Genomic DNA, 13,674 nt, shown 5'->3' with positions numbered 1-13,674 from the left:
TTAGCATCTTCTCCCAGGTGACTGTTTTCCACCTCCATTTTTGCTTTGAAATTGATGGGGGGAAAAAAAACAAAACAGAAGACAATGTGGGGTAGAGAGCAGGAAAAAAATGGGCTATGGATTAAATATATGTATATGTTGGGGATGGGGGAGTCCCTAATCCAGGCTTCTTCCATGCCCAATCCCAACCCAGGTCAGAAACATCGTGCTTGCTCACCTCAGCCAGTAGGAAGCTTTCACTTGATTCTGGGCCTAGATTATAGGCCTATCCAGAGACCCTCTCACACTTGCCCAGGTGAAAATATACTCTCCCCTCAAATCTTAAGGATCCCTTCAATAGTACAGGCTTACTTATCCACCTCTCCCAAATCGTTTTATATACTGACTTTGTCTTCCATATCTTTTCATCATTTCTCTGTGTTCATTTTGTTTCCGAGGTGGAATGTAAGCTCTTTAAAAACAGAATATTTTCTTTTTTGAATCTAAGCAAGGCCTAGTATACAAGAAATACTGCATTGAATAGAATGAATGAAAAAAATGTTTATTAAGTAATTATTACATGCAAAACCAAGTGTTAAGAGCTGGGGATACAAATACCCTCAAGGAATTGATATGCTCCCGGAAGACACCCTATATAGAGGGGAGTGGGAAGCCGGGAAGAATCCTTAGTTCAGAGCAACAGCGGAGTGGAATTGATTTCAATTGGTTGGGCCATGGAAGGGAGGAGAGGAGCCTATCCAAAAGGAAGGGCTTGGCACCAAGACCTCTTGCTGCCTAGGCCAGAGAGTAGGCAGTGAACAGTGAAGTCTCCTGTAAACAGTGGGCCAGGAGGGACCAAAATACTAACTGGGGCAAATGAAGGAGCTAACACCCCCAGGGCAGTTTCTGGTTCAGGTAGTGGCAAGAAAGGAGGATAAAGACAAAGATAAGAAGAGTGACAAGATTGGGCAGAACTAAGGTCACTGAATAAATGAATGAGAATTTATTAAGCACTCACCATGTGCCAAGGCTTGTGCCAAGTCTTTAGGGTGCCAAAAATAAAATTAAAAAACCATGGCAATCAGTCCTTTTTGTATAATAATATGCCTCTTAAACGAGGCTCTGGTGTATAGACAAAACTTAACAATTTTTGGTGTTGTTCAGTTCCTTCATGGCACTGTATGGTGTTCTCTTGGCAAAGGTTCTGAAGGGGTTTGCCATTTTTTTTCTCTAGTGGATTATGGCAAAGAGGTTAAATGACTTGTCCAGGATCACACAGTTAGTGTGTGTCTGGGGACAGACTTGCACTCAGGTCTTCCTGACTCAGGCCTAACCCACCTCATCAGTCTTAACAATTAAGAGCTGCATAAAATGGCAAGTTACTTCAAGAAGTACTAAATTACCTACTAAAGTACTAAATTAAAATTATCAGAGTTCCTTAAGCCACACTAAGATGAACACCAGGAAGGTAATTCAGAGAATGGATTGCTGTTCAGGGCAAGTAGAGGCTATATTAGATGGCTATAATAGTTTATTTTAACTGAGATTCTTGGACTTAACCTCTTTTGCCTCAGTTTCCTCATTTGTAAAATGAGGATAATTGAAGGACTTATCTTACTTATCTTGGTTGCTATGAGACTAAATGAGATAATCTATGTAAAGCACTTTGTAAACATTATACTGCTATACAAATGCAGGTTATTATTACATATTTGGTATACACCTCTTTGGAGAGACGTGCTATTAGATTGTAAGCTCCTTTGATGGCAGCAGCTGTGTCTCTTCTGTATAGTTTGGGCTCAGAATAATACATGTCTAGAACATGTTAAGCAACAAATGTTTGCTGGTTGCTTTATTGGTTAACTTCATTACACATACTCTCTTCAAAATGCCACTGGAGGTAAGTAGTCTTGGAATTATTATCCCCATTTTATAGTTGGGGAATCTGAAGCTAGGAAGAAAATGACCTCAATTAACAAAGGTCAGTGCCTGCAGCAGAACTGCACTTCAGGTCCAGTAGCTGATCTGCCTACTCTTCCATGCTGCCCTTGGTCATGGAGAAACTTTGTTGTTTTTCCATTGTGTCCGATTCTTTGCAACCCCATTTGGAGTTTTCTTGGCAAAGATACTGAAATAGTTTGCCATTTTCTTCTCCAGTTCCTCTTAAGAAACTGAGGCAAAAAGCCCAGGGTAATTGCCAGTAATTGCCTGAGGTCAGATTTGAACTCAGGAAGATGTCTCCTTTACTTCAAGTCCAATGCTCTATCCACTGTGCCACCTGGCTGCCCTATGGAGAAGCAAGGGCAGTATCAAAACAGACTTGAGGCATCTGTCAACTGTGAGCAGATATTCTTTGACTCCCCTGCCCCAAAGGGCATTGAAAATTCAAACTGGGGCATCCCAGGAGGCTTTGATCAGACTTCTCTCTACATTCTCATCCCATTCACCTTTGTGTCATAGTTGCTTCTGTTCTCCTCTTAGATTCTAAGTGCCCTGAGAGGAGGAACTCTCATATTTTTCTTTGTATTCATCCTGTCTAGGGCAAAGTCTTACACTGGAGTCAGGACTCTATAAATCTTTATGGAAAAGAATTAGACTGTGACCAGAAATCCCATCTCTCCGCTCCAGTGGTGGCACATTCTGAAAATCCAGGAGCAAAGCCTGGGCTATGAATGACAGAGGGCTCTATTCTGGTGGAAACGAAGGGGCCTTAAAAACCGACACACTGAAGTCTCCTGTTATAAAAATTACTCCTATTTGTTCATTAACAAAGCTGTTCCTTAGCTCATCCCTGCCATAACCTGCTCTATTCAAAACCATATGGGAAAGGACATTAAATAACCAGCGCAAACCATAGGCTTGTGGTCTTAGTGTTCTGCACTGCACAGCCCTATTCATCCTGCCCCCTCCCTTGTTTAATCTATCATTAAGATGCAGTGACCCTACACTAAATTTAAAACAGATCCTTCCTTCCTCCCATGCCTAAATTCACATACTTCTCGAGATGGGGATGCCCTCGAGTATTAGCGACTCGACAGGGTTTCTCTAATCTTGCCTCTCAACTATGTCACGCTGGAGAGCCAAGAAATTGCTGTTTTACATCTTCACGCCAAAGGTTTCCATAATAATAATTTTTTAAAAGACTATATAATTTACTTAATAAGATAAAGGGGCAAAATCTCCACTTAACAAGTATTTGACTGGGCATAGTCAACATGGTCTGTGTTGACACTGCCATTCGTAGTCCCTGTTGTAAAAAATTAACACTCTTGTATTATTTCATCCCCATTGCTGGCCATGGGCCCCAGAATTTTAAATCATGATCCTATTGTCAAACGTTGGATGATCTTAATTAAGGAAAAAATGTCACAGGCATATCAATCAATGAAAAGGGAACATTTTTACCTTCAGCATGTTCTTTATTAAAAATTATCTGTGAATTTGAAAGATTGCCCATATTAGGTTTTGTTTGGTTTTGTTTGCATTTCTAAACTATATGCCAGTTGGGAGTGAACAAAATTCCAGGCCAATGTAAGTGATGATACACAAAGAATAACAAGAGAGAAATAGGTTGAACTTCATGAAAACATGCATTTCTGATGCCACTGTATGTAACTGAAAAAAAACATTTTATTATCATTTCTTTAAGTGTATATTATATGCAATAATATTTTAAAATGCAAAGACTTAGTACTTTAAAAGGAAGATTTTTTTCTAAGTCCTAGAGCACCAGGGTTAGAAGGAACTTAAGTCATTTGATTCAACCCCTTCTCAAAATACATTTCCCCCTTACTATCACCCCAAACAAGCAGACATCTACTTTCTACCTGAACACCTGAAATCAGAGAGGAAAAGTTCATTCTCATTCAATGAAGGCAGTTCACTATATCTATAGCACATTCTGTTAAAAAAAAAAAAACAACACACACCCCCCCCCCCAAAAAAAAAAACTTTTCATTACTTCCCTCAGAAAGGGAAGTAATATACCCTTATTCAATAAACTCTGGCGCAGCGGTATAGACCCTTCAGGCAAGCAGTATGGGAAAGCTCATGGAGAATCCTCTTCAAAGAATCATGCTTTCAAATGGTTAAAATAAATTGTGCACATAGGAACACAGGTGAAATAAATTATATTAGTTATCAAAATATATATATTAATTTTTTTAATGTAAAATCTTTACCTTCTATTTTAGAAGCAATACTATGTAATGGTTCCAAGGCAAAAGAGTGATAAGGGCGAGGCAGTGGGGATTAAGTAACCTGCTCATGGTGACACAACTCGAAAGGGTCTGAGGCCAGGTTTGAACTCAAGATCTCTCAACTCTAAATCTGGCTCTCAATCCACTGAGCCATCTAGATATATATCTATGTATATCGTGTGTGTGTGTGTGTGTGTGTGTGTGTGTGTGTGTGTGTGTGTTTGTACATCTATTTAAAGTTCATGAATTACTTGCTCCTTTAGGATTAAATATAAATAACTGTTTTAGCATAAATCCATACAACGCTACTCTACCCAGTTCTCAGCGTTTATTACTTCCCTTTCTGAATCCTGCCATTTAGTCTTCTTACTATTACTAGAATATCTTCCCTTGACTTGTGCTTCTCTTTGTTTCTTTCAAAATGTAGCTCCTTTCCTGGTACTACCAGCTGCTAGTGCTCCTACCCAAGATCCTACATATATATGTCCACTTCTTGTACAGACCTTTTGCCAATATCTATTGTCTCTAGCAGTAGAGAAGTTCCTTGAGAGCAGGGTCTGTCCATTTCTGTTTTTCTATTTCCAAACCTTCCCAATGCCTGTTCACATATGAGATGCTTGATAAATGTGGACTGACAGATGAGTACTGAGCCAAACATTGCTCTTCTGTAATTTTACTCACTGTTCTTTGACTCTTCTGGGGTCAAGGAAAACAAGTCTAAATCTTTCCTTCTCCAAATAATTGCTATTAAAATACTTAAAGAGTACATTAATGGTTTGCCCTAAGGCTTTTCTCTTCCAGGCTAACCCTCCCCAGTTCCATCAATTGATCCTTGGCATCTTATGGTATGACATGGGACTAGGTGCTCCAAACTATACAGGGCACCCTCATCTGGGCTCAACAAACATTTTTGAAAGCGTATAGAGACTTTTACTGTTGTCTTTTTTCCTTACATCATCTCCATTCCCCCTGTATTCTTCTCCTTATCTCCTCCAAGAAAGCCATGCCACATAACAAAGAATTTTTTAAAAAGGGGGAAAAAAATTTCAACACAGCACATAAAACAAATTCTGACCTTATAGGCAACGTCCCTTGCTCTTAGATCTCACTTCTACAAAACACTATGCTGGCAGGAGGGGAAAGAAGTGGGGTTTCTTCTCTGGTCTTTTCCTTAGAGTCTAATTTGGACGTTAGAATTTGGCCATGTGCAGTTTTGATAGTTTTGTGGATGTTGCTTTTTTCCATTCTTAGCCCTTGTAATTACTGCATAATTTACTACTTTCCTTGCTTTACTCCTATCTTTATTGGAAAAACTTCTAGTACTTTTCCATCTGTACCCTGCTTGCTTTTGGTTTTAGGAAGATACTTTTTAAATCATATTTTTAAATGGTTATCTATGCTCCTCCTTTGTAGGGTTTATTAATTTTTTAAAAGTATAAATGCATAAAACTCTGTCAAAGGCATTTTTTAGAGTAACTACTGAGTTAATCTTAATTATGTTAATGTTCTATTCTTGACATGAAACAAAATATGTCAAATGGATAAATTGACATAATGTCTTTGACATACTATATTTAATATTTCAATCTGTTATTCATTAACGATATGGATCTCAAGATTTCTTTCTTTGCTTTGTCCTTACCTTGTTAAGTACACAGGCTATCAAGATGACCCAAAAATCTTAGGGCAGTACTGCCTCTAAACTAGAGACTAATAGGATTATTAAAACTTAAAACTTCTCTAAGACTTCTGGAACATTTTATTCTTCTCTCAGAAAGGAACCTGGTAGACTACTTTCTCCATTTTTGAAAATAATTTAGTTAATATAGATACTAGTGTTTTTTTATTTGTTGGGTTTTTTTTTAAGTCAGTTAGATTTTCCTTTAAAATAGGAGTGTTTTTCCTTCAGTAATTCCTTTAGAGTTCATTCTCTTTTTTTTATTATTATTAGATTATTGGAGATTTCTATTAGTATTCTGTTAGTTTGGGCATTTTATATTTGTTCTGTCTCAGTTTTGTTAGCATATAACTATGCAGAGTACGTTTAATTTCTTCTCCTTTACTGTGATTTTACTTTGCCCATTTTCCAGCTAATTTGATTTTTTTGGATGGTATTACAGACCTACTATGTATAAATCACTTCCTTAGGCACTAGGAATACAAAACGGAGGAGCAGAGAGTCATTTCCATTTAGGAATTTATTAGGCGATGGGATATGCATACAAATAAACATGTACTAGGATGGTGACAATAAGAGTACTAGACAAATTTAGTACTATAAGAAATCAGAGGAAGAAAATGATCCCTTTAGTCTTGGGGGTGGGGTCTGAGTAACTAGTTCATTTAATTAAAACAACTAGGGGAAGTTGGAGAGAGCCCGATTCCAACTTGATATAAGGAAAAACTTCTCATGCAATTCTTGTTTAGAGAAGGGAAAAATTAAGCTTCTGACTCCCTCCTGCCTCTGCATGTGTCTACCACTCCCATTAGGTTGCAATGTACAGAGAAAGCCCCAGGCTACTCACAACAGGAGTTTATGATTTACTTCTCTCACTCAACCTTTCCCTTTTCAAAATAGGGATGTAGGGCTAACAGGGCAGTGTGAATTGGTAAGAAAAAGGAATTACAGAATTTTTATTACAGAAAGGCAGCTTAAAAAAAAAAAGATAGAAATAGGGTCTTGATATGTGATTTCATTGATACAGGAAATTCCCAGGGAGATCATATCTGTAAAACATTAAGCACAGAGCCTGACACACAATAGGTGCTTATTAAATACCTATTCTTTCCCCTTCTCCTCTCTGAATGGTTGGTACCTTCTTGGCAAATTCTTGACTTTGAAATCTTGCTAGTGCATTTGAGATAAGTGACTTGCTTAGAGTCACCCAGCCAGTACATGCCAGTGGTAGGGTTTGAATCTTGGTGGTCCTGCTTCCAAGGACAGAGCTCCTGTCTTGCCATTTTTTATGGCTTTAAATAGATAAAATAACAATATAATAAACTGCTGACAGTGTCCTATAATGTTCTGCTGAGGCTGCTTTAAGGAATACATCATTTGTAATGGGCATACTCACAAGAACTACCAACAGGAAGCTAAAATTTTCAAAAGACAATTTTCCTATCTTTTTTCAAATATGGAAGTCAATATTCTTATCTACCTCAAAGGAGTTATCGTGAACATTTCAGAAATTCAGTTAAATGATGGCCTTTATAAAATATTCTAAAATGCTATTCTATTGTTAACATGAGCTTCCTTTCATATTTTTTCTTACTACCTTGCTCTCCCTCAGGTGTACTATACTCCAGTGAATTTGAACAAAATGCTATCAGCAATAAATCTATACATTGCACTTTCCATTCCTTTGTTCATACCATTTCTTATGTCTAGAATGCCCTCTCCTTAACCCTTCTTTTGTTAATCAATTCATCTTTCAAGGTCCCAAACAATCTTCCCCACCCTCTAAACATGAATTCTTTAATGCCATCTGGTCATTTTACCAATGAAACCTGAAAGGGGCAGTGGCTTGTTTCCTCCCCGACTTTATGCCACTCTAATTTTCTGAGATGGTTGGGTATGTATCTTCCATACTAGATCAAAGGATCTCTCAAGGTCTTTCTAAAGCTCTGGGAGGTAAAGAGACTTATCTAAGGTTCCCTGGCTCAGAAATGGTAGAAGCAGGACTGAACCCAGGTTCTTTTTGACCACCTCTCCAATCCTCTCTTCCTCCAATCAAAGGGCAGCTTCATCTGTGTTTGAACAGCATGATACAAGGCAGAGAACTAGCTCCTGCTCTTCTTTTGCTCCCAGATTCTTTGGCATGCCAGGCACAAAGGATTTTGAACTACAAGGGACTTCTGAATCCACCTAATACAACTCCCTCATCTTTCAGAGGAGAAAATTGAAGTTTAGAGAAGCAAAAGTTGAGATGTGAGCCCCAAACTTCATGCCATGTGGCATTTCACACCCTCATTATTATGTATCCAAAAAAAAAAAAATCAGTCTACCATTGTAACAGGGTAGAAACTTGTCATCACTGACTTTTTAAGAATGTCTTTCATTTCTTTTTACACTGACACTCATTTTCACTCAAGTATTTAAAATGCTTTTGCAGTTGAACACTGATCTTATGGGATCAGTTCCATACACAGAATGTTATAGTTTAGATATGCACAATTCTGTAATTACCAAGGATGACCATTAAAAATGGGGTCAGTTCCCAGTGCTGATTATCAAGCCTGAAGGCATATCTTGGAAGGACGCAATTGGCTGGCCAGTACACTGAGTAAACGTTATCCACTATAATTTTACACCTTAAGAAAGCCTCGGAAGACTGTTTTTTTGTACCTGAAATATAACAATAGCTACAATAAGAGGTAGCATTCATATAGTGCTTTGGGTATACAAAGATTTGTACATATACTGTTAATGTCAACAACTCTCACGGACAACAAACTATTAGAGGCAGTAATTAGAACCCAATCTGGTTTTGTTCTTAAAAGTCCTAAAGAGACCAAGTGAATTCAGCAAACATTTCCTGGATACTAACTAGGTATAGGGCATAAATGCTAGGGGCTAAATAAGATACAGAAACAAATAAGGCACAACATCCTCAAGGAATCTACTCTTTATTTAGAGAGTGAACAAGAGACAAAAACCTACGTGAGAATTCCAAAGGGCTTGGCTCCTCTCCTGGGAGGGGAAGCATCTTAGTAAAAGGGCAAGAGAAAGCAATAGGGGAAAGGTGGTTTTTTATTTGGGCCTTGGAGAATATTCCTTACATATATTAAGTGCTTAATAAACTCTTAAAAACTGAACAAAATGAAAAGAGAGGAGGTATGGAGACAAGAAAGTAAGTCATAGGGATGGTTGGGAAAGGCAAATAGGCAATTAGGATAGTCCATTGGGCACATGAAGAAAAGAAACCAAAATATTACTTGCTTCTATCCTATTTTTAAATTGACAAAGAGCTTTCCTCAGCACTACCCTTAAAAGGTGGAGGGTATAAATGTCTATCATTTTGGAAGATTAAGACCCTGAGGAGCAGAGGTGGAGTGGTGGGCTTCCATCACTCAAGAGTCAACCACCAAGCCTGCACCTCCAGCCCTTTAAGCATTTGTATCTAATGAGCTACTTATCATTGTGTGTACTCTGTACAAAGTGGAAGCACTCTACACATATCCAGAAGAATTCTATTTTTCCTTTGTTTGGTCTAAGATAGAGTTCCAGGTATAGCAATGGCTAGCTGCATAACCCTTCAGGCTCCCACTTGTTAAAGGGAAACACTAACACTGGTCTATTTGAGCCTCTGGGCTTATTTTCAAGAGAAAGGGATCTGGTAGAAGTATGAACAGTTATTGCCACAGTGCTAGAGACAGTAATGACAGGCAATTTAAATATCTTAGAATTCCAATTCCCAATAAATAAATTGCAAAAAAAATTCAATTTCCACATCTATAAACAGGGATCACCCTACTGTTAGTGCCTACCTCACTCAGAAGACTGTTATGGAGTTCAATATGAAATCAGATATGGAAAAGCTTTTTATTTCATCCAAGCACTGAAGAAACTAACTTTTTTTTTTTGAGACAGTGTGATTGCCTATGAGAGTCAGAGAAGGTCTGGGTTCAAATCTTCTGGATGGTCATTTAAATTCACCATTTTCCAACACACATCATTTCTGCAGTATTTGCCTCTCAGAGCTTCTGTGAAGAACAAAGGAATTCATGTCTTCCTTCTTTCTGTACCTTTGAACTTTTTTTTCTACTCTGAAAATAATTTCATTAGAGAAATGAAAGTCTACTGCATTAGAGGTCAGACCTCGTATCTTGTCTGAGTTTAATCTCCTAAAATTCCTGGCTTTACAAGCAAAGGAGACCTTCAGGATAAGAAGAAATAAGACCTGGAATGACAAAGCTTCCTGGTCCAAATAGGGCTTAAAAGGATCATTAGTATAAATGATAAACCTACATCCTTCAATAATACAAATCCAAGGATACTCCTAAAAACTCAACCCCAAATGCAAAACACACATTTTAGGGAGTCTTGTTAGAGCCCTAGTCTAGAAGCCAAGAGATTAATGTTTTAGTCTAAATTCTGTTGACCTCAGGGTCATTTTCCATACCTGGGCCATAGGGTCCCCTCTCAAAAATAAGGACTCTGACTGATACATTGTGGTACAATCGAAGGTGATGGACTTCTCCATTAGTGTCAATGCAATGTCCCTGAACAATCTGCAGGGATCTAAAAAACAATATCCACAAGCAGAGGATAAACTATGGGAGTAAAAACACCGAGGAAAAGCAACTGCTTGACTACAGGGGTGGAGGGGATATGACTGAGGAGAGACTCTAAATGAACACTCTAATGCAAATACCAACAACATGGAAATGGGTTCAGATCAAGGACACATGTGATACCTAGTGGAATCGAGCGTTGACTATGGGAGAGGTGGGGGAGGGGGGAGAAAATTATCTTTGTTGCCAATGAATAATGTCTGGAAATGAACAAATAAAATAATGTTAAAAAAAACTGGAAAGAAAAAAAAATAAGAACTCTGCCTAGATCTCTAAATTTCTTCCAAGCTAGAATATTCTATGTGTACTCTAAACTCCAGTCCAACTAGACCAGTCTCTCTCCTAAATGAGCCAGACACTCTACATGTTTGTTTATCTTGTTTCTTCTGCCTAAAATGTCCTCCCTCCTCCTCTCTGCCTAATGAATTCAGACCTATCCATTAAAGCCTCACTTAAATGTCACTTCCTGCAGAAAACCTTTTCTGATCCCTCTGGTTGATAAAAGACCTCCCTCACAAAGATGGCACAGAACACTGACTTTGGTACCTGACTTGAAGGGGATGGCAAGGTCCACAACTGTAATTTCAGCATTGTGGGAAAATCCCCTGGACCACTGCAACTTCAGAGTATTAAGATAGTTGTTTAGAGTTATGAGAAATAAAATAATTTGCTCAGGAAGTCACAAAGATAGTTTCTGTCAGCGAAAGGAACTAGATCCAGGTTTTCCTAACTCCAAAACCCTCTATCAGCCACACACTAATATGCTTCATCGTATACACTTCTCATATAATATTATGTATTATGTCAAATCCTCTCACAAGACTACAAACTCCATGAGGGCAGGGACAATGTTTCATTTAAACTTTGTATGTCCCCTAGAACCTAGCACAATACTCTCTATATAGCAGGTGCTGAATAAATGTTTGTTGAATGAATGATTTAAAAAATCAACTACTCTCTCTCAGGTATTGGGTCTTCTACTTTACCCTCAGGTCAATATACCGTATCCTACTAGAGAGACTATGGATTACTTTTTTCTTTTTTAAATCCTTACCTTCTGTCTTAGTATCTTGTAAGGGTCAGGCAATTGGGGTTAAGTGACCTGCCCAGGGTTACCTGACTAGGAAATGTCTGAAGCCAGATTGAACCCAGGTTCCACTCTGGACTCCAGGACTGGCACTCTATGCCCTAAGCCACGTCACTGCCCCTATTATGGATTTCTCTAATGGGTCTTACATTTAAATATGGATTTAATAATTTCTTTAGAGTCACTACACTCCCAAGCAATGTGCTTAGTCAGGCAAGTAGGTTCATCCATATGCCTGCACTGTACTTGGTTTTAAAAATCCACTCCCAAACCTAAAACTGAAACACTCAATTGTTTGACTGTTCCACTTTGTTTACTGCAGCTCCTGCCGTTTTGTAAACTACTTCCCCTCTAGTGGCTACATATACAATATGAAACTGGCCTCCCCATGTCAGATGCCTTCACAGCATGGGCCATAATGATGCCACAGGAGGCAGCTGTGAATGCCCCCAGTATTCATTCCTATCACTTCTCCTGTTCAATGAATGTCAAGACACAGGAGGTGATTGGGGGATGTGTTGGGTTGCCATGTCATCAATATGTTCAGTACTCCAACCTCTGCTTCATCATCTAAACTCATTATTCTCCCTGTGGCACACACTACTGGGAAGAAGTGGGATGAATTAGAATGCCTGTGATTTAACCCAGAGTCGAAGGACTAAAGAGGTTGAGGTGGTCTCTGGCTCATCTTTAACCAAAATGTTTCTTACTCTCCTGTTCCTCCTCTCGCTCTCAGGCGATTTATTTATGGGGTTTTGAGTAGCCTGAAAGGGAGCCTCCACAAAACCATTATTCATTGTTTTTTGAATAGTTTACAGTAACAACCCCCACCTTCCCTCCATGCCCTTTTTCCTCCCTTCTCTGCCCTCCTCCCTTTCCACCCCCCAACAACTTGAGTGATCCTTGACATGTACAAAATGTAGCTGCCCCTTGCTGAGTGTGGAAGGACTCAATGGGCCATGTGGCCCTTTTATTCTGTGTCTGGCCTTAGCTTCCAGATCTGTGTAAGGAGCAACATGGAGCCTAAGTCACAGTTTTTCTAGTCTAGTCCGAACTTGGAGGAGTGCAATGATGTGAAACTGACCTTTTGCCAACACTCCATATGGGGCTGGGAGGTTCTTTGCGGTTGATTCCTAGAACTAAACTTTCTAGGACCCGTGGCAGGCACTCTTGTAGAAAACCTGGGCCTTTGGGCTTTGTTCCCCTTGGGGGGCTGCCAAAAACTGAGCTTGGCAGTCTCTAAGACATGCTGCTAAGTGTATTCACTCCATTTCAGTTTTGGTTGGTTGCTTCTAACATGACACAATGTGAGGACTTGGGTCTACTACGTGCCGTAATTACTGTAACGTGTATCTGGCTTGGACCACGGTCAGCTCTTGGCATTTCAATGTCCATAACACTGCTCTACACTCCTGAGGTGGGGCTGCTTTTCCAAAGGCACTTGTGCTCCCATTCATCTTTTCAAGTATTCAGGAATTCAGTCAATTTAGGAAAATTTACCATGAAGAGATAGATGCCCCTGAGAGGCTGGGAACTTCGCTTCTACCCTTAAGACGGTCCAAAGTGTGCTTGGGCCAGCATATAAGATCACAGGGTCCTCTTTTAACCAGCATAATGCCATAATTTTAGGCGTCTTGATATTCTTTGGGCTTTTTTTTTTAACTTTACCCTTTAATAAAGCTTTTAAGCCCTTGCCATGTCTTGATTGAAGGAAGGTGGGTGTTAATCTCTATCATCCTGATGGAGACAACCTAGGGCAGGGTCCTGAACCCAAGAGCCCAAACTTCCAGCCCAATGCCCTCAACCAACATCTTTTAGGCAGGTCCTATCAGGACTCAACCTGGCTACTGTTCCTGGAGGAACTATAGCCACAGACACTGAAGAACCAGAAAATAATACCATAGTTTTTGGTCTAGTCAAACAGTTCAACATTAGAAAATGATATGATTGTATCAGTGGAAATGACATTAAAGAAGTCTGACCCTCTACTTTACTGTTGTATGCTAAGAACCACAAGACCCTTCCATCCCATTTCCAGATGAAATCTTCCATGTGCTGTCTCCCCCATTTAAGAATGTGAGGCTCCTTGAGAGCAGGAACTGTCCTTTTTGCATC

At 39.2% G+C, this 13,674-nt stretch overlaps 1 protein-coding gene and 1 long non-coding RNA gene across 6 annotated transcripts in view; one reads left to right on the top strand and one right to left on the bottom strand.

Annotated features, from left to right (window-relative positions):
• The window catches only part of LOC103099655 (uncharacterized), a 30,337-nt gene extending 26,802 nt beyond the window's left edge, over nucleotides 1-3,535 (top strand). Inside the window, exon 6 of the long non-coding RNA XR_008916044.1 lies at nucleotides 2,520-3,535. This is a non-coding gene — a long non-coding RNA (uncharacterized LOC103099655). The remainder of the gene's footprint in view (nucleotides 1-2,519) is intronic.
• FAF1 (Fas associated factor 1) overlaps nucleotides 1-13,674 on the bottom strand; it is a 438,628-nt gene that overhangs the window by 202,263 nt on the left and 222,691 nt on the right. The window lies entirely within an intron of this gene.

Source organism: Monodelphis domestica, chromosome 2 (genome assembly GCF_027887165.1).
Source record: "Monodelphis domestica isolate mMonDom1 chromosome 2, mMonDom1.pri, whole genome shotgun sequence".
Classification (NCBI taxonomy): Eukaryota; Metazoa; Chordata; class Mammalia; order Didelphimorphia; family Didelphidae; genus Monodelphis; species Monodelphis domestica.
This window is presented reverse-complemented; position numbering and strand designations above follow the sequence as displayed.